Source organism: Phascolarctos cinereus, unplaced genomic scaffold (genome assembly GCF_003287225.1).
Source record: "Phascolarctos cinereus isolate Bilbo 61053 unplaced genomic scaffold, phaCin_HiC Scaffold_4;HRSCAF=312, whole genome shotgun sequence".
Classification (NCBI taxonomy): Eukaryota; Metazoa; Chordata; class Mammalia; order Diprotodontia; family Phascolarctidae; genus Phascolarctos; species Phascolarctos cinereus.
The window spans coordinates 335,289,002-335,312,317 of NW_027555847.1; the positions used below are offsets into that span (position 1 = coordinate 335,289,002).

Sequence of the window (23,316 nt, forward strand, 5' to 3'; positions counted from 1 at the left end):
ATTCAGAAATGGAACTGTCAAGATCCAGAGCTTCCAGGTCAAAGCAAAAATTTTTCAAGGACAATTCACTTTCCCAGGGGAAGTATTTAGCTCAGCTACAAACATTGAAAGTAGACCGTATTGCTTTTGGGAAATTATAAAGCCCTTTTACTGACTCAGAGTTTCCAATGAAAGCCAACACCTACATTGTCAATAATAACATTTTACCTGTGTTGCTCTATGGCAGTGAGACATAGAACACTCATCAATGCCTCCAAAGAACCGAGACGAGCGCCCTACTGAGGGCAATGGAAAGGTACACAGTGAGTGGGAGCCGGCTGCAACATGGTACAAAGGGATGCTAGATCCTTTGCTTGCTGTGAAAGGTGTGGAGGGAAGAGAAAAGGCTTGTAATAGTCCTTGTCGGGAAGGGGAGAGGAAATCAATAATGGTAGAGTGAAAGAATTGTCTAGCAGCAGCCTTGTGGACCCAGCTGAGGTTATGTGCCATAAATTGGTAGAGAAAATGTTTTCTTTCATTATTTTATCTAGTCACATGCAGCAGAGCAGAATCAGGGGAACTGGATCCTCCTGTGACTGGGGAAGGAAGAAAAAAATAAATTCTGCTGCTTTGAGCAGGGGATGAGGAGTCAAGTATTGGGAAGGAAAGATATTTGGGGTTTATGTGTATGTGTGTAAGTGTGTATGGGGGGGTACATTGGGAGGGATGGCAGAACCCAGCCTTAGTTAAGTACTTAATAAATGCTTTGTGGATTACAATGTATCAGTTGCCAGTGAAGCCTGCTCCTTCCTGCACACTCAACTTATACTCATGCAGCTGAAAATCACATTAGCTCTTTTTCGGTTGCTACACCATGCTGTTAGCTCACAGTGGGATTTGTAGTCTACTATAGGTATTTTTCATAAGAAGTACCAATTAGTCAGTCACACCTTCTCCCATTCTATACAGGTTTGTTTATTTATTTTTGCTCTAAGTGTCAGACTTTACATTTTATGCCATTAAATTTCATTTTATTATATTGGACCCATTGTCCTAAACTGATTTTCTCATCTAATGCGTTAGCTACCCCTTTCAGCTTCCTCATGTCATCCTCATGGAATATGTCCTCTAAAGATGTTCCTGCCCTGAGTAATGTCTATATAGATCACCATTCAACTTCATTAGCATGTACGCTGGGAAGGAAGGACTGAGGGCACTTCCATTTACCTTTACCAATTTGTACATCATGTAAAACTTCCTCTGCCAGCATTTCCTGAAACACCTTCCAAAGAACACTCATGTTCCAAGGAATACATTGAGTTGTGTGAGAAGATTTTGAGGCTAGCTATATTTCTCCCCAAAAAATTAAATATAGAGCTGGAGTGTCCCATAAAATGAGAGTAATAATACCTGTAACGTACCACAGATGGCTGCCGTCAGGCTCAAATGCCAGATGTTGTTTTTTTATTGCTGTAAGGTATTGGACCAGGCATGGCAGAGGTGTGGGGGGGAGATAGAAAGATGAGTAAGATGCAATCCCTCAAAGAATAACCAACCACCAAAAAAAATCAAAAGTCAATGTAATAAGCATGACTCAAAGAGCTCTAAGAAGACATTCCCAACCCATCCCTTTCTGGAGGTGAGTGGTTCACAGGTTTTACACATTGCTTGTTTTCTGATTTTTCAATGTATTGATCAGTATTTTAAAAAAATACTGTGTCATATGGGATGGCTGTGTGGAGCAGTGGGAGGGTGGGGAGGAATACTGGGGAGAAATATGATGATTAAAAAAAGAGAAGACATCAATAAAATTTATTTAGAAAAAAATTAAATATAAAAGTACATATGCATTAAAACACTTTTCACTTTCTGTTCTTCACGTGCTCTCTGTTCTAGCTAAATTGACCAGCTAGACTTGTTGCTCCCTGAACATTTCATTCCATATCCCCACTCTATTTTGTTTTGTTTTTTTCCCTACACGCTGTACCCCAGGCCTGAAATGCACTCCTTCCTCACCTATGCCTCTTAGAATCCTTAGCTTCCTGCAAGGCTCAGCTCCTGCTCCAGGTTCTGTGCAGGCAAGCCTTTCCAGATCTCCCTCATTGTTATTACTCTTTCCCTCCTTCTATTATCTTGTATTTACTAATATGTTTATATATTGTAGTAAAATATAAACTACTCCAGGACACAATGGTTTTTTTTTTAATATTTGTCTTTGTTTCTCCAGCACCTGTCACAGTGCCTGGCACGTCATAGGAGCTTAATACTTAATGAGTTGAATTGAAGTCTTATGTGTAGCAACGTCAATCAATCAATAAGCATTAAATGCCTACTATGTGTAAGGCACCGTGGGTGCATGTACAAAGAATGAAACAGTAAGCTTACATTCTAACTGGAAAACCAAGGACTTTATACACTTGAATACAGGAGAAATATAAAGTGAGTAGATGCAAATTAATGCAAAGTAGCATCTCTGGAAGACCCATTTACCTTTAGGGTACTTCATTAGCTAAATCTGACTCCTCCCCCTCCCACTAGTGTTTATAGGGTCCACAGATTTCAGGAAAAAAGCATTCTGGGGTCAAATTTGTTTGGGAAACTGACCCAAAGCCGTTTTGTGTTCCTTTTTCACGGGCTTTGGCTCAGAGATCATTGGATTGGCCTAGTTGGAGAACAAAAGCTACATTTGGAAATTCAAGTGAATTATGAATTGAGTACTTCTCTGCTTTGCACAGTTACCTTGCAGAAAATGTCCTTTTTTAAACATTCTACTGTTAGCTTTAAGGTCACATATACTCCTGTGAAAGCAATGTCATTCAGGTCACAGGACTTTGTTAGGTTGTTCCTGGTAGAGGGCAAGTGGAAATGAAAACAAAATTCTATTTTGGGGGGTGGGTTTCCTATTATTTACTTGTGCTCTGAATATTGACAGAATAACTTCTACCAGACTAATGTGTCTCTTTCCCTCAATAAACTTCAGGAACTTTTTCTTATTGCGTCCCTCCAAAGAGAAAAAAAATTGTCATTGCTGGTTTTAGTGTATTATCTGATGCCTAATCTCATTTATATTTGATATATTTTTTTTCTGGCACTAGGGAGCTATTTCTCTGGCAGGTTTTAGTATCTGTTTCAAGAGCTGGTTAATTGATGATGATGATAATGATTATGATAGGTAGCATTTATGTCCTGCTTTAAAATTTGCAATGTGCCTTACAAATATTTTCTCATTTTTTTCTTCACAACAATCCTGAGAAGTGTTACTATTGTCCCCATTTTGCAGAAAAGGAAACTGAGAGACAGGCAGAGATTAATTGATTTGTCCAGGGTCACACAGCAACTACGTTTCTGAGCCAGATTTGAACTCAAATTTTCCTGACTCCGGATCTTATACTCTGTCCACTGCACCACTTTGCTTTCCATAAAATGAGTATCTTTATTCTTCAAGTTGTCTTAATCTCTTGAAATCCATTCAAAAAATTATAAAGCATTAATACTGGCAAATGGGTAGCTGAGTGGTATAGGGGTTAGAATGCTGGGCCTAGGGTCAGGAAGATTCCTCTTTCTGAGTTAAAAAATGGCTTCAGACACTTACTAGCTGTGTGACCCTGGACAAGTCACTTAAAGCTGTTTGCCTCAGTTTCTTCATGTGTCAAATGAGCTGGGGAAGGAAATGGCAAACCACTCCAGTATCTTTGCCAAGAAAACCCCGAATGGGGTCAGGAATTGTCAGACATGACTGAAACGACTGAACAGCAAAAAGTGCCATCCCACAAAGACTCAGTGATTCCTATAAGATAAAATTTACCTCCCCAGTGACTTTTCATTTCACTTCCAAAGCAGCATAGCACAGTGGATGGGCAGGAGCAGGCCATATAGTCAGGAAGACCTACTTCCAAGTCTTGACTCTAACACATACTGATTTTACCGGCAAATCACTTAGACCAGGATGTAAAACAGCAGGGGCTATCTTTATCAGTAAAGCTCCACAATCATGAAATCATGGGTCAAGGAACAAACAGAACACAGGAATAAGTAATCCCTAAGCTTGCTTCCAGTGTAGTATTTTCATTCTTATCAGTTTTTATACTAAAATTTTGATGCTAAGTGTTGGGTAATTTCTGACCAGCAGGGTCTTAGAATTAGTATCACAATATTGTCAGCAATGATATCAATAATAATATGAGGTTGTCGGGTTACAGAAAGACTTCTATCTGCATGAACAATAAGTAGAGCATTAATTCAAGCCAAACCTCCAAAATTGTTGAAGTTTATTTTTAGCAACCTGAAGTATCCCTTTTTCTCCTATGTTGCTCCATGGTACCTAATAGAATGCAGTGCACATACCAGTTGTTTAATATGTATCGATTGGTTGATTAATTGACAAGAGGTTTAAATTTACTGGAAGGACTAGCCTTGCAAGTTGGAAGATTCATGCGGTCCAATAAATATTTTCCTCATACCCCCATTTCCCACAATTTGTTTGTTACATGTGTCTAAAATTCTATCATTAGCATTTCATTCCTTTGATAGTATAGAAACAATCGATTTTGAATTTTGTGAGTATGTGTATGTGTATCAGTGAATGTATATGTGTGTGAATATGTATATTGATATATGTTATATACCTGTGCATGTATATGATGAGAAAGAGAGACAGAGACTAAATAGAATTCAGCAAGCCCTGGAAAATCTGGACTTTTCATTTTTGTTTTTGTATCCTCAGCACCTAGAACAATGCCTGGCACCTAGAAGATACTTAATAAATGCTTATTAATTGATTGGTTGGTGCTGTCTATGTGTATTCATTCACTTCCATCTCTAGGTCTTGGTTTTCTTATCTATAAAACTAGGGTATTGTACTAATTGAGGTCTCTTTGAGCTCTAAATCTGAGGATCTTAGATTAATTTATTCATTCATCAACCAAGTGCCATGTTAAGTGTCTACTATAATTGACCACAGAATACCCTTCAGCAGTTATAAGTCAACCTTACTACTACTGCATTCTTATAGTCCCTTGCTTTTATTCAGCTGTAACCCTGAGCAGATGAGAAACACGGTTCCAACCAGTCATTTACTTGCAAATGTATAAGAACTGTATCCTTTGCAGGGGAAACAAGTAAGGAGAATAAACTCTTCCTCCTGCTTAATCTGCATAATTAAAAATTTCTCCATCATTTCCTAAGACTAGACAATCAACAAAACCATAAATCGAATCCCTATTTGTAACATTTGCTGATTTTCAAGGTATAATGCTCACACTGGAAATTTAACAATCAGCTCTTTTCAAATTGCCTCCAGCACATCCTTGGTTCAAAGGTCTTTTCCCTTTTTCAAAGACAACTTCATGGAGTAGAAATGACACTGAATCTAGATTCAGAAGATAGGAGCTTGAATCCTTCTTCTTGCCATTTTGCTGTGTGACTTTGTATAAGACAATATTTCTGAACTTTACTTTTTCATTTGTATATAGCACCTAAAATGCCTGTTCTCACTCATGAGTCCTCAGGAAAGCTAACCCTGGAGCAAAATAAATGTTTTCCAGAGACAGAGAGAGAATAGAATAGAATAGAATAGAATAGAATAGAATAGAATAGAATAGAATAGAATAGAATAGAATAGAATAGAATAGAATAGAATAGAATAGAATAGAATAGAATAGAATAGAATAGAGAAGGGAAGGGAAGGGAAGGGAAGGGAAGGGAAGGGAAGGGAAGGGAAGGGAAGGGAAGGGAAGGGAAGGAAGGGAAGGAAGGGAAGGGAAGGGAAGGGAAGGGAAGGGAAGGGAAGGGAAGGGAAGGGAAGGGAAGGGAAGGGAAGGGAAGGGAAGGGAAGGGAAGGGAAGGGAAGGGAAGGGAAGGGAAGGGAAGGGAAGGGAAGGAAGGGAAGGGAAGGGAAGGGAAGGGAAGGGAAGGGAAGGGAAGGGAAGGGAAGGGAAGGGAAGGGAAGGGAAGGCAAGGGAAGGGAAGGGAAGGCAAGGGAAGGCAAGGGAAGGCAAGGGAAGGCAAGGGAAGGCAAGGGAAGGCAAGGGAAGGCAAGGGAAGGGAAGGGAAGGCAAGGGAAGGCAAGGGAAGGCAAGGGAAGGGAAGGAAGGGAAGGGAAGGGAAGGGAAGGGAAGGGAAGGGAAGGCAAGGGAAGGCAAGGGAAGGCAAGGGAAGGCAAGGGAAGGCAAGGGAAGGCAAGGGAAGGCAAGGGAAGGCAAGGGAAGGCAAGGGAAGAGAAGGGAAAAGAGAATGGAACCTGCAAACTCTAGCCAGTGTGCTAGATTTTGATTCCTGAGAAAATTCTAGAATCTATTATTTAAGAGATAATGAATTTCTAACAAAAGGAAGCGGCAATTTTAAAAAGGGCTAATATGGCTTCATCAAGAATAGGTCATGGCAGACAACCTTCCTTTATTTTTTTTTTAAATTAATGTATTTTTAGTTTTCAACATTCACTTCCATAAGATTTTGAGTTCCAAAATTTCTCCCCATCTCTCCCCTCCCCCCACACCAAGACAGCATGTAAATTTATATAGACTCAATATATACATTTATATTGAACATATTTTCACATTAGTTATGTTGTAAAGAATTAGAACCAATGGGGAAAAAAAACACAAGAAAGAAGAAACAAAAAGAGGGAAGAGAGAGAGAGAGAGAGAGAGAGAGAGAGAGAGAGAGAGAGAGAGAGAGAGCAAATAATATGCTTCAATCTGCATTCAGACTCCGTAGTTCTTTTTCTGGATATGCATAGCATTTTCCATCATGAGTCATTTGGAGTTGTCTTAGATCCTTGCATTACTAAGAAGAGATAAGTCTATCAAAGTTAGTCATCACATAATGTGACTGCTCACTTCACTCAGCATCAGTTCATATAAGTCTTGCCAGTTTTTCTGAAGTTCGCCTGCTCATAATTTCTTTTTTTTTTTGGCTAGGCAGTGGGGTTAAGTGACTTGCCCAAGGTCACACAGCTAGTAAGTGTTACCTGTCTGAGGTCGGATTTGAACTCAGGTCCTCCTAACTCCAAGTCTGGTGCTCTATCCACTGCTCCACCTAGCTGCCCCACCTGCTCATAATTTCTTAAAGCACAATAGTATTCCATTACATTCATATACCACAACTTGTTCAGCCATTTCCCAATTGATAGGCATCTCCTCAATTCCAAAGTCTTTGCCACCACAAAAAGAGCTGCTATAAATATTTTTGTACATGTGGGTCCTTTTCTCATTTGTGTGATCTCTCTGGGATACAGCCCTAGAAGTGCTATTACTGGGTCAAAGGGTATGGATATTTTTATAGCCCTTTGGGCATAGTTCCAAATTGCTCTCTTAAATGGTTAGATCAATTCACAACTCCACCCACAATGCATTGGGGTTCCAATGTTCCCCTGTCTTCTACAGCACTTATCATTTTCCTGTTTTGTCATGTTAGCCAATCTGATAGGTGTGATGTGGTACCTCAGAGTTGTTTTGATTTGCATTTCTCTAATCAATAGTGATTTAGAGCATTTTTTCACATGACTATAGATAACTTTAATTTTTTCATCTGAAAATTTCCTGTTCATATCCTTTGATATTTATCAGTTGGACAATGACTTCTATTCTTATAAATTTGACTCAGTTCTCTATATATTTTTAAAATGAGGCCTTTATAAGAGACTCTGGTTGTAAAAATTCTTTCCCAGTTTTCTGCTTCCCTCCTAATCTTGGTTACATTGGCTTTGTTTGTTCAAAAGCTTTTCAATTTACTGTAATCGATTATCCATTTCGTATCTCATAATGTTCTCTATCTATTGTTTGCTTCTAAATTCTTCCATTCTCCATAAATCTGACAGGTAAACTATTCCTTGCTCTCCCAGTTTGCTTATGGTATCAGCCTTTATATCTAAATTGTGTACCCATTTTGACTTTATTTTGGTATACAGTGTAAGATGTTGGTCTATGCCTAGTTTCTGCCATACTACTTCCCAGTTTTCCCAGCAGTTTTTGTTAAATAGTGAGTTCTTATTCCAGAAGCTCAGGTCTTCGGGTTTATCAAACAGTAAATTACTATAGTCATTGACTACTGCATCTTCTGTGCCTAACATATTCCACTGATCCACCTCTATATTTCTTAGCCAGTACCAAGTAGTTTTGATGGTTGCTGCTTTATAATACAATTTAAGATCTGTTACAGCTAGGCCACCTTCCATTGCATTTCTTTTCATTAGTTCCCTTGATATTCTGGACCTTTTGTTCTTCCAGATGAATTTTGTTATTATTTTTTCTAGCTCATAAAATCATTTTTGGTAGTTTGATTAATATGGCTCCTTTTGTTTTTTGACATAGCCAATGAACTGAAAGATCAGGGGAATCCTTTAGATGTAGTGTCCCTAGACTTTAGCACACATCTGATGCGTTTTCTTGTTATTATAACAAGGCGGCTGTGACTCAGAACCACACTGCACAGTGTACTCCCTCACCTGGGGGGCAGCGAGGCTTACACAGCACACGCCTACATGTGTGAAGTCAGAGCATAGCAGGGGAGATGGGGAAAGTGAAAGAGGAGGGATACAGGGGCAACCAAACCGTGGCAGTTCCTTCTGCCACTGTGGACGCTAGATTTGTGTCTGGCTGGTGTCTGGAGACTTACGTAAACTCCATGGGCGTTTTAAGGGAGACTTTGTTCCTCTCCAGGCTGAACTCCTGATTCTTTGCTCAGATCACAATTCCCCTCTGCCAGGTACTTTCATCTACCTCCCACCACCTGCTATCCTCCCACTCTTTTGTGTTTCATTTTATGCTTTCTCTCTTGATTACGATGTAAGCTCCTTACTTGTAATTTTGTTCCCATTGCTTAGTATGGTGTCTGGCACATAATAAATGCTTGTTGACTTGATTTGAGACCGAAGTTGTGAGAGTCTGGGATCCTGGCCATATGAGCAGGTCTCATCTAAGCAAGGATGATGTCAACTATAAGCAGCTGAGGCATCGGAAAAAGTGGGAGGAGTGTCTCAGAGCACCAAGGTATTGAGAGCCCCTGAGATAAGACGAAGTGATTCTCAAATTTGGCTGATGTTTCAAATTCTACAGTAGAGGCAAATCGGTCTTCCAAGTTCTGGCTACCACCATTCCTCGGAAGAACTGGTATGGAATGAAGTAGTTTGAGATTTTAGAGATTAAAACTTGCAGTTGGGTGACTGAAAGTTAATTCTTCTGGTTTTTTTTTTTACCATACTTTTAGTATTTTGATTAAACATTTGGGTTTTTAAAATTTTATTTATTTTTAGTTTCCAACACTCACTTCCATAAGATTTTGAGTTTTAAATTTTCTCCCCCGCCCTGAGACAGCATACAATCTGACATAGGCTCTACATATACATTCACGTTAAGCATATTTTCCCATTAATCATGATGTGAAGAACAATTAGCTCTAATGGGAGGAACAACTAAAATGAAGCAATAAAACAAAACAACAAAGGAAAAGGAGAGCAAATAGCATGCTTCCATCTGCATTCAGACTCCATATTTCTTTCTCTGGCTGTGGATTAAATGTTTGTTTTAATTATAAATGGATGCTTAAATAATTAGTGTTTTCTTGGAACAGAATGGAGCAATAATGAACTATGAAATTTTGTGGGATAATTTACATATACCAACTCCAGATCAATGAAGCCACAGAATCATATATTTAGACCTTCAAGGGACTTGAGCTTAACCTCTTCATTTTATAGATGAAAAACTGAGGTACAGAGATATTAAGTGACTTGCCCAGGGCCACACATTTAGTAAGTGTCATAGGCAAGTTTTGGACTGAAGTCTTCCACACTCCAACTTCAGAACTCTACCTGCAGCATTACCAAGCTGCCTCTAATGAACAGTTCCATCCAAGAGTAGAGCTAAAAGGATAGACAGCCAGCCCTCTAAGAGTTGAAGAGAGCATGGCACTTATCTCAGAGAATCAATCCTCTAGATAGTATGTATGGCAGATCCTTGTTCCAAAATATGGTTGTGCAATACCACTCTCAGTGGCTTCTTCCTGCTGCACCGTTCTTATGAACACTATTGAGAAATGATAACAATTATATGGATTCCTAAATGGTTGAATGGCCATACCCAAAGAATAGTCAGCTTGGAAGGAGGTTTCCAGTCAGCTAGCAGGCATCTGAGCCAGGATTTATACCTAGAGATTCAAAGACAAAAATGAAAGTCTCTTTTCTCAAGGAGTTTACATTCCACTTAAAGGAAACAACATGTACATAAATAAGTACTACATACATACATATATACACACACATACGTATGTATGTGTATACACTCATATGTGTGTATATATGTGTGTGTATATGTATATACTATATACATATATATATGTGCTAAGACTAGTTAAGTCATTCACAGTTTTTCATCAAATAATATTGCTGTTACTGTGAACAACATTCTCTTGGTTCACTTCACTATACATCAGTTCATGTAAGTCTTTCTAGGTTTTTTTTTCTGAAATCATCCTGCTTGTCATTTCTTATAGCACAATAATATTCCAATACAATCACATACCACAGCTTGTTCAGCCATCCCCCAGTTGATGGGCATCCCCTTGATTTCCAATTCTTAGCCACCACAAAAAGAACTGCTACAAATATTTTTGTACAAATAGGCCCTTTTCCCACCTTTTTTATTTCTTTGGGATACAGACATAGCAGTGGTATTGCTGGATCAAAGGGTATGCACAACTTTATAGCCCTTTGAGTATAATTCCAAATTCCTCTCCAGAATGGCTGGATCAGTTCACAACTCCACCAACAGTGCATTAGTGTCTCAGTCTTTCCACATCCCCTCTAAAATTTATCATTTTCTTTTTTTGTCACATTAGCCAATCTGATAGGTCCCTCGGTGATTGTGAAGCTCAAAAGATGTGTGTGTGTGTGTGTGTGTGTGTGTGTGTGTGTATGTATGATGAAACTATGCATTAACAAGAAAAATGGCTTTAAACATCTTTAAGGGGAAAAAGTCAAGTGTCATTCCCTGTCATCTTTTCTTGGAACTCATCTTTGAGTTCCCTTCCAACTCCTGAATTCTGTGATTCTGTGAATCAGGAAAGTTTTCTTGCAGTAAGTTGTATGTGAGTTTTTCTTTTTATCTGTGGCTCTTAGCACAGTGCTGAGCACATAGTAAGCTTTTAATAAATGCTTTCTGATTGGTCTGTGATGGGATACACATCCCTTTATTTACTTTTTTGAAAAGTGGAGGACTTTGATGTGAAGTTTTGCATACAGCATCAAACACTGTTGGTCATCATGGTTTTTGTTTGTTTTGATTCACTGTTTTTATTTGTTGCTTACTGAGTGATGGGCAAAGTGGGCAGAGAGGGCACATACATAGATGATTGTTACATAAAAATAAAAAAGATCAATAAAATTTGAAAACATTTTTCTTTAAATTATTGTCCCTGGGATCAATGAAATCACCTTGACAGTGGCTATTAGAAGATAATAAACTATGATGATATGAATTAAGAATTCCTTATTTAAATGCGGCTATCAGTGGACTATCCTCATCTGTGAATTTTATTACTGTGAAACAAAATTATCATAAAGTTGCAGTCAAAAGCCCTCTGTGAGAGGCCAGGCCATCAATAGCTTGGGATAATAATCTAAGTTAAAGTTCATATATCCTGCTCTATAAGTCAAGAGTAAGGAGTTGCTGAACCAATCTCAAAGAAATGGAGATTGGGAGTCAATAAACAATATACATTTACATAGTTATTAATTTTAATATATTTTATTTGTGTATATACACACCCCGACTTTAGCCACAGTGTCAACATTCATGATTAATGGTAAGAATGCAATTATCTGCAATATTATTGCTTCCTGAGATAATTGCTAATGTGTGTACTAATGTGGGAGATCAGTTCATGTAAATTCTAAATAATGGAATGTCCCTGAATGAAAGTGTTTGGCCTACATTCCAGCCTCCTCTTTTCCTGTGCTGGGTTTTTGTGATTTGTTTATCAGTTTATTTATTATTAATAATAACTAGCATTTACTTTAAGGTTTGCAAAATGCTTTACAAATATTATCTCATCTTATCCTCAAACCAGCTTGGAAAGTAGGTTCTATTATTATCTCTATTTTAGAGATGAGGAAACTGAGGCAAACAGAGATTAAGTGACTAGGCCAGGATCACATAGCTAGTAAGAGTCAAGTGAAACTTGAACTCAGGTCTTTCTGACTCTAGGTCCAGGACTTTAACCATTGTACTACTTAGCTACAATTCATAGTTGTTGGTGTTGTTTTTATTCCCTCCCACTTTCCTACTGCTCAACTGAACAATAGTAAAAGTATAAATAAAATCTTCATACTAAATATGCACAGTTCAACCAAGCAAGTACCCACAGTGGCCATATAGAAAAATGTATTTATCATTCTACATTTTAAGCCCACCACTTCTCTGGCAGGAGGTGGGTAGCATGCTTTATCTTCAGTCTTCTGGCATCATGTTTGATAGCATGGTCCTTGCATTGATCAGAGTTTTAAATTCTTTGCAAAAAATTTTTTCTTTATAATTTGTTGTCACCATAGGTGGTGTTCTCCTACCTCTACTCATTTTACTGTACTTAAGCACATATAGGTCTTTCCAGTTTCCTTTGATGCCACCAATTTAACAATTTCTTACAGTAAAATAATATTCAGTTATACTCATATACTATAATATGCATATGTTCTGTGACGGTGTTCGTGTCTTCTAGAAAATTAAAAAGTTTGCATAAGTTTTAGTTTCTAAGAGTACTTTGAGGAGCTTGCCTGTTTAGTAATCAAAGAGCATTTAAAAATTACAACTAAAACCTAGTTGCCTTTTAGCTATTCAAGTGGTGATGTAGGACAGTAGTGTCCAACTCAAATAGAAATGGGGGCTGCTGGCAGCATACTGACTTAGAAAACCATAAATTAACACAATGTGTGTTATATTTTATTTCTATTTATTTTGTTAAATATTTCCCAATTATATCTTAATCTGATTCTTCTATACTGGGAGTATTGCTGACACATAGGGCTGTCAGAACACCTTGTGTTTGATATCTGATGTAGAAAAATCTATATTTCTCCCAGACAGAACAATAAGTCTTAAGAAAGTGGACGTCAAGGGCAGCTGGTGGTGCAGTGGATAGAGCACTGGCCCTGGATTCAGGAGGACCTGAGTTTAAATCTGGCCTCAGACACATAACACTTACTAACTGTGTGACCCTGGGTAAGTCACTTAACCCCATTGCGTAGCGAAAACTAAAAAGAAAGCGGTCCTCAAATTTAATCATATGATTGGATTTGAGTGGGAGCTTTCTGGACAACCTCCCCTTATTCAAAACTGAGTTTTCCCTTGAAAAAAGACACATTTGGATATAAATAATGTGTATGTGTATATGTATTTGTATTTTACACACACACACACACACACACACACACATACAGTTATCCCTTCCACATTGTGACTTTCTTCATCATAGTTTTGATATAGCGCAGATCAGCAGAAGAAATTAAATGCGGATTTTTTGGAAGTTTTACAGATGCCGCAGACAATATGTAAAGGCCAGCAGATGATACAGAAAAAGTTTAGAAACTCGGAAATGCATAAAATATATGTATAGTGCTGCATAATATCAACCCAAATTTTATAATAAGGTACTATAAATGCTCTTTAAAAGAAAAAGAAAAAATTCAGACTTCTTCTCTGGTACAAAGGGAGGGCCAAAAAGTTTTATTCTGATTTTCCAGATAGTATAGGCACCACATCCTTAACCCCTACAGTGTGGAAAGGATAACTGTAGATACATACATACATATGTGTGTATAATATACACATAAAATAGATATAAAATAAATACAAGGAAATATATGTATATATTGTATGTATAGTATATGTAATATATGTCAAATATAGTATATATAATATGTATATAGTATATATAATGAGTATTGCATATATAGAGATATGCATGTATGTATATGTATTATGTGTGTATAAATATAACATCCCCATGTTGTCAGTCCTGATACATTGCAAAACCCTTAAGTGTTCAGACTATTTCATTTGGTCTTTATATTTCTAGAACCTGGCACACAATAGATAATAACTGTTTGTTGACTAAATTGATTGATTAGGGGTAAAGACCAGGGAAATTCATTAACATGAGACCTTTAGGAAGAAGATTATCTCAGAGCTTGGACTTGCCCTTGGGAATCATTAAACCATTATACTACACTTCTCCAGTGGATAGTCCATCTGGTCTATCATGAAATCGGTATCCTATTACCATCTCTGTGGGAAGATAGTGATAGACTCTGCAGATTTTTTTATTTTACTTTCTCCCCCCAGTTAACAAACGTTAATTTTTTCCTTTTTTTTCTTCCCCTTATCAAAAAAGAAGGAAACTCTCGTAACAAATATGGATTGTTGGACAACAGAAATTCCCATGCTGACCATGTTAAAAAAAGCCATAGGCCTTTTTTCTGCATCTGAGTTCATCACTTCCCTGTCAAGAGGTAAGTGGCATGCTTCATCATTTATACTAAGGAACTGCGCTTGGTCATCGCATTGATCAGAGTTCTTAAATCTCTGAAAGTTGTTAGACTTTACAATGTTGTTGTTGCAACTAATTCCCATTTAGTGCAAATAGTATTTAGTGTAAATACTTTTTCGAGGAATCATAAATAAACCCTCCCTAGACCAATTAGAATCAGAGGATAAAATGAAAATAGAAAGAATGTACCAGCCACTTTCTACAAACAGCCAAAAAGAAAAAAAGAATTCATGTCTGGACTACACAAGATTTGGAATTTACATAATTTTTTCCCCATACACAAAACAAATGCAGTTACTTCCCACGAGGTGGTAGAATTGTTTGAATTTATATTGCTCATTTCCATTGGGCTGGAGCCAATTACTACATTTTAAGTAATTAGAACTCTGAATAGTGCGAATGCAAATTCATGTAACCACTTTCTGAAATTCAGTATTCTCACTAATCACAAGCCAGCTATGTTGTAAAAATTATTCTCCTGGTTCTGCATAATTCACTCTGCATCAGTCCATACAGATCTTCCTAAGTTTCCCTGAAATTGTTCATTTCATCGCATATAATGTAGTACAATAGTATTCCATTATATTCATATACCATAATTTGTTCAGCCATTACCTACTTCATGGGCACTCCCTTTGAATCAAGTCTTTTGCCATTACGAAAAGAGCTGCTATACATATAGGTGTGCTTCTTCTTTCATTGATATCTTTAGGATAGGCCTACTAGTGCTTTTATTGGATTAAATGGTATACCTAGTTTAATGACTTTGGGGACATAGTTCTAAATCTCTTTCCAAAATGTCTGGACCCATTCACATCTCTTCCAACAGTGCATTAATATACATGTTTTCCCATAGTTCCTCCAACATTTGCCATTTTTCCTTTTTGATCATCTTTTTCTATCTTATGGGTGAGAAATAGAACCTCAGAGTTATTTTAATTTCCATTTCTCTAACTATTAGTGCTTTGGAGCATTATTTTTATATGACTATTGATAGTTTGGGTTTCTGCCTTTGAAAATTACCTATTAATATGCTTTGATAATTTCTCAGTTAGGGAATGGCTCTCATGATTATACATTTGAATCAGTTCCCAATATATCTTTGGAATTAGTCTGTTATGAGGGAAACTTGCTGCAAAGACATTTTTTTCTAAGTCAACTTTTTCCCTTGAAGTAGCTGCATTTGTTTTGTGTATGGGGAAAAAATTATGTAAATTCCAAATCTTGTGTAGTCCAGACATGAATTCTTTTTTTCTTTTTGGCTGTTTGTAGAAAGTGGCTGGTACATTCTTTCTATTTTCATTTTATCCTCTGATTCTAATTGGTCCAGGGAGGGTTTATTTATGATTCCTCGAAAAAGTATAAGCTGCTCTTTTTTAAAAATAATAGCTTTCAGGTAGCCAATGTTTTTTTTTCTTATCTCTTTGAATTTTTTGCCATGTCTTTTGCAAATAAATATAATTTTAAACTTTTTAAAATCTTGCTTCATTTCTTCCAAGAATTCTGACTGATCTTATGGTCAATTTGCCTCTAGATTCTTTGAGGCTTTCTAGAGGTTTTGAAGTTATTCTGTGATTGTGACTCCATAACATCCTTTTATTGTTATTGCTAGCTAAATTTGGATTTTGTGTTGAGACTATCTTCTGTGTATTTTTGGAGGAAGTATTGGGACCTTTCCTGGTCTATATTATTTGAGGTCCTGGTACTGCATCCTATTGGAACTGAGTACTGTGTTCTTGAAAGATTTCGGAAGTAGATCATGTCAGGAAGCTGCAAACTTTCAAAGGGCTTTGAGCAGTCTGATCTAGGACATGGTTTGATTACTGACTTTTAGGTCTGGCTTGGCAGACTTTGGACCCTAATGTGGTTCGGGGGTGGTGGTGGTACAGAACTGCAGGTTTGCCCCTGGTTGGCACTTTAGTGGACAATTCTTGGCCCTAGCCCCTAACAGTTAGCTGGAAGACTGTTCAGGTTCAGAGGGAGGGGTAAAGAGAAGGATAAACATTTACATGGTGCTTACTATGTGCCAAATATTGTGCTAAGCACTTTTTACAAATATTATCTCATTTGGTCCTCCACAACCTGTCTGTGAGGTAGGTGCTGTTATTATGCCCATTTTACAGTTGAGGAACTGAAGCAAACAAAGATTAAGTAATTTGCCCAAGATTACCCAGCTAGTACATGTCTAAGGCTGGATTTGAACTCTGGTCTTCCTGACTCAAGGTGTAGTACTCTTACCTACAATGCCACCAGTTGCTCTTGGAGCTGTAGGCATAAGCCCAGTCCAGAGTCTGTGCCCTGGTCCCTTGAACCTGGGTTTCGTCTGAGATTGCTCTTTGTGGTCAGAGTGTCAGTAGTACAAGTCCACTAGTGATTTCCCTGCGGGATGAATACATGGTCTTGGACTGGAAGAAACAGTGACCCACTATTGTTTCTCCTTGGATTGCCTAATCTCTACTCTGTCTGGTATTTTATTTTTATTGTAGGAAGGAGCTGGGCTATGCTGTTTTCTTTTGCTCTGCATTGACAGAATTCACAAAGAGCTCTCAATCTCATTGGCCTAGCTGACACAATGAATCAAAATGCAGCATGAGATTTCCCAGGTTAGGGCTATGTATCTGGCACCAAGGCCACTCCTGAAGACACTGCCAGTCCTTGGCTGCCTGACAGAAAGAGCTATCAGTGCCACAGGAAATAGAACCACAGATTGCTAGACCTGGAAGAGGCCTCAAAAATGGAAAGAAAAAAAAATACACACACACACACAAAGGTGGGAAAGTGAACACCTATCCTCAGGGCTTAATGTGGAATTTCAATGGCATATGTCAAGATACAACAATACATACATGAAGTCCAAAGAGTAAACCCATTGTAAAGTGGTTAATGTTTCCATTGTGACCATGACTGGTGACAACATTTTCAGGGTGATCAATCATTCCCATGTTTGTCCTTGGGCCAAGGATGCTACCAAGCAGTTCAGAATGAAGTATTCATTCAGAATTCTGGTCTCTGAGGGCCTCTAGTGGCCATCAGCGTCATTTGGTAAAGAAGCCACAAACGCTGCATAATGAGAGTTTTATGGTAAGAATTGAGTCTGTGAAAGGCCTACGGTGGTTTTCTTTTGGAGGCTGTTACAAATTATGAAATAAGTTGCATTTTTTTTTACAGAGGAGCTATCAGAGAATTAATTGGTATTCGTGCTTCTTGATTCCCACTCTTGTGTGAGCTGTTGGTTAGCACCCATTTTTTTCTGGAGTGAGAAAGAGGGCAACAGGCAGCCTGGATTGCATTAAGATCATTGGTGGGCATTGTATGAGGAACCAGGTTCTCTAACTGCAACCTTCTTAACATGCCCTCTAGACTGGAAGTAGAATGAGAAATAGAGTTGTCAGGGAGGCTCCAAGTTACTGAGAGAAAGTTCAGGACTTCTTTATGCAAATATAATGCTGTGGTTCAAAGAGGATCAATGACTTCAAGGGGATCATGCCTTGACTTTCTTGTGGTTTGGGTTTAAATGAGGCAGAGCAGCACAGATCCATCAGCCTCACTCTCTCCTCCAGTCATCCACTAAGTATAAAAATGTGAATTGCACTTTCTCATCACTACCATATGTACCACCAGGTAATGACTCGTCTGCTAGCTTGTTATGAGATAATGATGTTAAACAAATTCAAGTTAAAATAAAAGTTTTCAGAAACATATCCTTCCCTATTATTCTGACATCATAATTAAAACTAAATTTCAATATTATACCTTCAGTCTATAAAATTTAGAATCATACTTTTCAAGTATGCGAATCCTTTAAAAATTTTTAAGATTTCAATGTATCCCCCCCAATAGAGTTGTCATATATTTATTGATTAGGAAAAATGATGACAAAAAGCCACTCTGAATCCAGTAACGGGTTTAAATGAATTTGAGTTTTATTAATTGTGAGAGTATCTATTTACACATTTGAAAATCAATAATACATATGTGACCAAAATGTAATATTATTTCTTCAATTGTAGTCTGTATGTTTCCTCCTTATACTATCATTCTGCATGATTTATTTGAACTAAATAAAAAACATAATTATAACATTTGATTCTAAATATGGGTTCATGATACACTTGTACAAACTCCTGGGCTTTCCAGGGGTTCACAATCTATAGGTTGCTATCTTTTCATCTAGACCACCTAAGAATAGAAGTAAGAATACACAGCATAGATTTGGAGCTAGAAGAGATTCTAGAAGTCTTCCAGTCCTACAGCTTCATTTTACAGAGCTAGAGAAAGGGGAAGTGATTTGCCCAAGGTTACCTAGGTAAGGCATACAGCAGAGATTTGAAACAGAATCTCCTGACTAAATTTGGCAGGTTTTTTTTTTTGCTCTGAATGAAAGAAATATAAATAAAATAGACATTTCCATATCTATATCTATATGTCTGTGTATTTATGCCTATCATTATTTAATTTATCCAATGTCATAGAAGATTATATATAAAACTGTATATCTCTACTATGTACAGCTAGCTTCCTTTTCTTTTAGATATATAACAAATTCAACATGTAACGTTCAAAGCTTTTCTACTTGTCTATAATTCTTTCTGTCCCTTCTGTTCTACTCTATATTTTTGTGTGTATGTGTTTTTATTTTTTATTTTTTTGCAATTGGGTTTCCCTATTACTACCAGGCTAGAAGTGCATCAGCCACTCACAAGCCAAGCCAGCTAAAGCTTGGCATGAGAGATTTGCCTTGCTCCATTTCTGACCTGAAGTGGATCTCCCCTCCTTACACAGCTTCATGGCCCCTGCTCCTAGGGTCTCACCATATTGGTGCAGGACTCAGTGTGGACACCTGATGATAGGCTTAGCAAAAAACAGCTCACAATGTTCAAGCTCAAATAATCAGCCAGCTTCTACTCTCATGGATTCAATGATCATCCCTATGCAGATGATTTTGGGTATGTATGTGTACCTCTAAGCTCTCTTCTAAACTCTAGTTTCGTATCTCCAAATGCCTTTTGGACATCTCTAATTGGATTTTCCCTCAGCATCTCAAACTGAACACATCTAAAGCGGAATTCATCATCTCCCCCACCACCACCTCCAAAATCTTTGTCTTCCTGTCTTTCTTATTATTGTCAAAAGCAATACCAACCAACCAGTCACCCAGGCTCTCAATCTTGACATCATCCTCATCTCTTTGCTCAGACTCATCCAACATATATAATTCATTGTCAAATTTTATCATTTCTACCTTCACAACATCACCAGCCTTTTCATATATTCCTTCTCTCCATTCACATAATCACTACCTTAGTACAAGCCTTCACCATCTTTCACCAGAACTATTGCAATAGCTTTCTAATTGGCTTCTTTGCTCCAAGGCTCTCCCTCCCATTTCAGTCCATCCTCTATTCAGCTGTTAAAGTGATTTTTCTAAAGCACGGGTCTGATCACCCACTTCTACACACACACACACACACACACACACACACACACACACACACACACACACCACTCAGTAAATTTCCTTTTTCAAAAGATTTATTTATCATTTTTATTTACCTTGTCAAAGATAATGTTTTTATATTTGAATAAAGTATAGTTTTGCACCTTTAGGGATCCCTGATTTCACTGATGTTAGATATGGAAATATTGTTGGTCTTTTTTTTAATTTTTCACTCAATAAATTTCAGTGACTCCCAATTGCTTTCAGGATCAACTACAAAATTCTTTCTTTGGCATTTAAAGCCCTTTATAATTTGGCCCCTTCCTACTTTTGCAGTCTTCTTGTATTCCTTCACACACTCAATGATTCAGCTACACTTGCCTTCCTCCTGTTCTTCACATATGTCACACCAATGCCTGTCTGTCCCCAGTGCTTGAAATTTATCCCTCCCAATCTCCACTTCCTAGCTTGCCTGACTACTTTTCTGAATTTAATGCAAGCAAGCTTCAGGCTACTCCTGGTCCCACACACTGCTGGTGCCTTCCTCTGGAATTGCCTTCTGTCTTTCTTGATATATCTTGTATCTATATAGATATTTACATGTTGTCTCTCCTGTTCAAATGTGAGCTCTTTGAGGGTGAAAATTGTGAGGTTTTTTTTTTCCTTTTTCTATGTTTCCAAAGTTTAGCACAGTCTCTGACACACAGGAAGCTTTTAATAATTTTTTGTTGACTGACTGATTGATTAACTTTTTGATAGAGGATTTAGGAAATGGCAGAGCCTCCTTGATGCACAGATATGTGAGCATCTTGTTTGTATTCATGAACTTCCCAGAAGACAGGAAAAAATGAAACAGAGCTAAACATAGTGCCAAAGAAATGGCATCTGTGACCAGCTCCCTCCTAATAATGAAACTATGTAAATACAGAGGCCAGAAAAGAATGCTTAAAAACATGGTAAAAGGTCTATCTAAATACTAACAGGTCAAAGTAAACAGAAATCAGATGTATTCAAGCCTTCCTCCCTTTTTTTCCTTTTGACATTAAAAAAAAATACTCTGCGGCCCCTGCCGTCATGTAGTTTTGGGGCGAGTGGATGCTGTCCAGAGATTGGTCAGGAAAGCCAAGGGATTATGGGATTTAATAAATATTGGAAAAACATCACTCTGCTCATGGCAGCCTATGTGTTTGCTCATTCTAGTTGCCTTGAAGGGACTGTGACACCCAAGGGATAAGGAGGATGAAGGAGAGCTGATAATTGGGAAGTGAAGGCCCAGTGGCTAAGGAACAAAATTGGTCTTATTTCCCTCCAAAGCTTGGACAGGAATGTGACAACTCAATAAAGCAAGTAAGCCTGGTAGATTTGTCAGGTACCTTAAAGGCACTTGTCTCAATGATAAATGATTCATTTATGATAAAAAGATAAATGTTTCAATAATTGTTTGGAAAGAAAAAAAAGAAATGAATACTGATGAGGACTACCATTTTGCTAGGGAGATGTACTGAATTCTATCTAAAACAGTTTTCTAAGAAGTGTGATGGAAGCATTGACCTTTGAAGCATTAAATAAATGCTACTGGAGCAAAGATTCAAGGACTAGATACTACCCAAAAGAAGACCACTTTAGAATGCTCACATATTAAATTTTGACTGTAAAATACTTCATATGGGGGGGGTAGGGGCAGGGCCAAGATGGCAGATTGGGACAGCCTCCGAGCTGAACTCTCCCAATATTCCCCTCCAAATAATTTTAAAATAATTCCTTAAATCCAATTTTGGAGCACCAGAGCCAACAAAAAGTTGGGATGAGATATTTTTCCAGCCTAAGAAAATTTAAGAAGTAAGCAGGAGAAGTGTGTAACACCGGGGTGGAAATCTGGTGGAACTCTGTCTGGAGCTGCACATTAGGCTGCAACAGCAGCCTCAACAGGAACAGCAGCAGAAACTATAAGAGCTCGCAGAGATAGTGAGAGAGTTAGACAAGTCCTCAGAAAGAGATTACAGAGGACCCTTTGCTGGCACTGGATACAGCCGGTGCTGACTGGCAACTCTATTGCTTATACACAGTCCTGGGTCACAGCTCCAGGGTGGAAAGGAGTGCTGGTAGTCAGACACAAAGGAGCAAGGGCCCTGGTCACAGTTCCAAGGCAAAGAGAGCATTAGTGCTTGTGTCTACAGGGGACCAGGGGCCCTGCCTGGGTAAAGACCAGATTGCAGACCAGGAAGGCAATGATTATACCTCTCCCATGATAACATCACCTTGGAAGCACCTAAAACTTACAGACCCCCCAGGACTAGCTCTGAAAACAGCAGCACAGAAAGCCCGAAGCTTGGGAAATGCCTCATCATTCCCAGGTGATGAGAGCCCAACTTTAAAATGAAATTCAAAGTAAAAAAATAGGCTGGAAAGAAATGAGCAAACAACAACAGCAAAAAAGAATTTAACCATAAAAACTTACTACAGTGGCAGAGAAGACCAAAATATAAACTTAAAAAAGGGCAACAATGTGAAAAGTTACAAAAAAGGCTCAAAAAATGCTAATTGCACCCAAGTCCAGCAAGAATTCCTGAAAAGGTTAAAAAAAGAAATGAGTGGTAGAGAGAAAATTGGGAAAAGAAGTGAGAATGATGCAATAAAATTATGAAAAGAGAATTAACAGCTTGTTTTTTTTTTAAAAGGCACAAAAAATACTGAAGAAAATTATACCTTACAAAACAAAATGGCTTAATGGTAGAAAAGGCAAAAAATTCACTGAAGAAAAAAACTCCTTAAAAAGCAGAATTGGTCAAATGGAAAAAGAGGTACAAAAGCTCACTGAAGAAAACAATTCCTTTCAAACTGGGAGAGAAAGGAATAGTTTACTTATCAGATTTATGGAGAACAGAAGAATTCATGACCAAACAGGATATAGAGAACATTACAAAATGCAAAATGGATAACTTTGATTACATTAAATTGAAAAGTTTTTGCACAAACAAAGCCAATGCAACCAAAATTAGAAAGAAGGTAGAAAATTGGGAAAGAATTTTTACAACCAGTCTCTCTGGTAAGGGCCTCATTTCTAAAATACATAGAGAATTAAGTCAAATTTATAAGAATATAAGTCATTGCCCAATGGATAAATGGTCAATGAACAGGCAGTTTTCAGATGAAGAAATTAAAGCCATCTGTAGTCATATGAAAAAATGCTCTAAATCACTATTGATTAGAGAAATCAAATCAAAACAACTCTGAGGTACCACATCACACATATCAGATTGGCCAACATGACAAAACAGGAAAATGATAAATGTTGGAGAAGATGTGGGAAAATTGGAACACTAATGCATTGTTGGTGGAGTTGTGAAATGATCCAACCATTT

The 23,316-nt window shown here is 37.8% G+C and overlaps 1 long non-coding RNA gene across 1 annotated transcript in view; it reads left to right on the forward strand.

Moving 5' to 3' along the window:
• LOC110202753 (uncharacterized) overlaps positions 1-23,316 on the forward strand; it is a 65,407-nt gene that overhangs the window by 33,467 nt on the left and 8,624 nt on the right. Inside the window, exons 2-3 of the long non-coding RNA XR_002322790.2 lie at positions 13,052-13,190; positions 14,362-14,479. This is a non-coding gene — a long non-coding RNA (uncharacterized LOC110202753). The remainder of the gene's footprint in view (positions 1-13,051; positions 13,191-14,361; positions 14,480-23,316) is intronic.